This window comes from Sciurus carolinensis, unplaced genomic scaffold (assembly GCF_902686445.1).
Source record: "Sciurus carolinensis unplaced genomic scaffold, mSciCar1.2, whole genome shotgun sequence".
In the NCBI taxonomy this organism is placed as follows: Eukaryota; Metazoa; Chordata; class Mammalia; order Rodentia; family Sciuridae; genus Sciurus; species Sciurus carolinensis.
The window spans coordinates 717,290-720,366 of record NW_025920140.1 but is presented as its reverse complement, the minus strand read 5'-3'; the positions used below and the strand labels follow the sequence as shown (position 1 = coordinate 720,366).

Genomic DNA, 3,077 nt, shown 5'->3' with positions numbered 1-3,077 from the left:
CAGGGACATGTGCCAGAGCAAATGCATAACAACTCTCTGTGTAGACTGTTAACTTTCACCCTTTTGCCATAGTCAGGGCTTTAGTCAAGGTGATTAGTTCGGCACACTGGACGGAAGTCCCTGCTTGCAAGGGCTCAGCCCAAATCACCTCTGTCTTGGACACCACTGCTGCCCCTGCATACCTCTGTTTGTTCTGTACAAAGCTGCTCCCATCGGTGTATCAGATGTCCTCAGTGACTGCCAGTGGCTGATCCTTCAAGTATACCTGAGACCCGTGGACTTGAGCCAAGATCTCCATGCAATCATGAAGGAGGATGTTGACGTCAGTGTCTGGCAGCAGGGTAGCGGGGTTCAGTGCCGAGGGTATCTGGAACTTAATCCTAGAAGGGTTCAACAATAAGCTCTGGTAATGAGTCAGGTGGGCATTGCTGATCCACTTATCAGGCAGCTATCTGAGCACCCCATCAATGGCGTGGGGTGTGGTCACAGAAAGTTCCTGCCCTATTGATAATTCATTGGCATCTTTGACTCTGTGAAGGGGCCACTATCATGCATATGCAGGGTGGCCAAATGACCACCACGGGATCTAGTTTCTTTGATAGATATGCCACTGGTCTTCACCGAGGCCCCAAGTATTGGGTCAAAACTCCTTTGGCTATTCCTTTCTGCTCATTTACATACAAGTGGAAGGGTTTGGTCACATCCGGGAGTCCAAGGGCTGGAGTCGAAAGGAAGGCAGCCTTAATTTTTGTGAAGGCAGCCTCCATCTCTTCTGACCAAGAGAGATCCTGATTTTTAGTGGCCTCATAGAGGGGTTTGGCTAACTCCGCAAACCCGGGGATCCACAGCCTACAAAAACCAGCAGATCCCAGGAATTCACAAATCTGTCAGACAGTTTGTGGTCTGGGGATCTTGAGAACTGTCTCCTTTCTGGCATTTGTCAGCCATCTCTGACCATCCCTTAACATATAGCCTTAACATCCTTAACATCCCTTAACAAGTAGCTCACCTCCTGTCTGCAAATTTGCACCTTTTTAGCTGATGCTCAGTAACGAAGACTCCCCAATGTCTGGAGTAGATCTCGTGTGCCCTGCATGCAAGTCTCTCAGTCCTCTGCAGCTATGATGAGGTCATCCACGTACTGCAGAAGAGTGATCTGAGGGTGGTTGGTGTGGAACTCACCAAGAACCTCATGGAGTGCCTCGTCAAAGATGGTGGGAGAGATTTTGAAGTCTTGTGGCAGTTGGGTCCAGGTCAATTGTCCACTGAATCCCTTGTCAGAGTCACTCCATTCAAAGGCAAAGCTGTCTTGGATTTTGGGAGCCAATGGTAGGCTGAAAAAGGAATCTTTAAAATCCAGCACTGTATACCATTTTTGGTTAGGAGGGAGGGAGCTGAGGAGGGTGTACAGGTTGGGGACTGTCGGGTACACATCCATTACTCTCTTGTTAACTTCCCTCAGGTCCTGTACTGGTCTGTAATCATTTGAATGGGGCTTGCAGACAGGCAACAGGGGGGTGTTCCAGGCTGACTGACATGGTCTCAGGATTCCCACCTCCAGCAGGCACCTGATGTGAGGTGCAATTCCCAGTTTGGCTTCCCTTGCCATTGGATATTGGCAGACTTGGGCAGGTTCAGCTCCTGGATTCAATTCAATATAGAGGGGTGGGTGATGATCTGCCAGACCTGTTTCCCCCATTTCTGCCCAAGCTTGAGGAATGGCTCTGAGTCAATAGTACAAGTTATCACTGGGTGGCTCAGGGACCTGGTGCAACCGGTACTCATCCTCTAAACTAATCGTAAGCACCCAGATGGGTTGTTCAGATGAATCTAAGATTGATGTTTCCTTAGGCCCAAAACTAATTTGGGCCCCCATCTTGGTGAGCAGATCTCACCCCAGGAGTGGGTGTGGGTATTCTGGGATCACCATGAACAAGTGGAATACCGAGCCCATGCCTAAGTCCACTGTTCTTTTGTAGTTCATGAGTATTTGTTCATCCCAGTGGCCCCTTGTACCCAAGAAGTCTTGGTGGACAATTTGCCTTGAGTTGTAATAATACTGAGTTTTGGGCCCCTGTGTCCACCAGGAAGTTGATGGTAGTCCCCTCCACTTTAAGGGTTACCCTGGTTTTGGGGAGGGGAACCGAACCCTGTCCCCCCTAGTCACTGATGTCCCCAGATTCCGTCACCAGCACCTTGCATCTACCTTCAAAATCTTGGGTTTTTCTCCCTGCCTTACAGGGACATTCCCGTGCCCAATGTCCTATCGGCTTGCAGTAGGCACATTGGTCTTTCTGCACTCTAGGCCTGTATTGGTGCTTGTCTTGCCAAGCTGCTAACTGCCTTAGTTGTTTCCTCTTTCCTCCGGGAGGAAAGAGTAAGATTTTAGCCATGCTGCGGGCCTGCCTGGCATTTTCATTTGCCCTAAATTTTCTTTCTTCCACTATTATCCAAGTCTCTCTTTCCTCCAGTGTCTCCTGGTTATTGTAAACCCTCTCTGCCACCGCCATCAAGTCCTGTATACTGTTTTCTCTTAGCCTGTCAATCTTCTGCAGTTTCCTTTTGATATCTGGGGCTGCCTGATTAATGAATGCCATGATCACTGCAGCCCTCGTTTCAGGGGCTTCTGGGTTCATAGGAGGGTATTGCTTAAAAGCCTCCATAAGTCTTTCTAAAAATGTGGCTAGACTCTCTTCTCTACCTTGCTGCAGATCACCTACCTTGACCAAATTGGTCGGCTTTCATGAAGCCTCCTTGAAACCTGCCACTAGAGTCTGGCAGTAGACCCGGAGCCTCTCTTTACCTTCGGTTGTATTGAAGTCCCAGGTGGGACGAGACAGAGGAAAAACAGCATTGATGGTGTCTAGGTTGGTGGTTGGTTTCCCACTGTCTCCTGGAACCAATTTCCAGGCTTCCATCTGGATACACTCCCTTTCCTCTGTTGTGAAAAGGACCTGGAGTAGTTGCTGACAGTCATCCCAGGTCGGTTGGTGGGTGAACAAGAGGTATCTAAAAGACTAATTAAATCTTTAGGATTGTCAGAAAATCAGGCATTTTGGGACCTCCAATTATAGAGA

General features: G+C 48.8%; 1 pseudogene; it reads right to left on the bottom strand.

The window, feature by feature from the left end:
- Positions 1-220: 220 nt before the first annotated feature.
- LOC124974249 (uncharacterized) lies at positions 221-2,663 on the bottom strand (annotated as a pseudogene).
- Between the last annotated feature and the right edge of the window lie 414 nt (positions 2,664-3,077).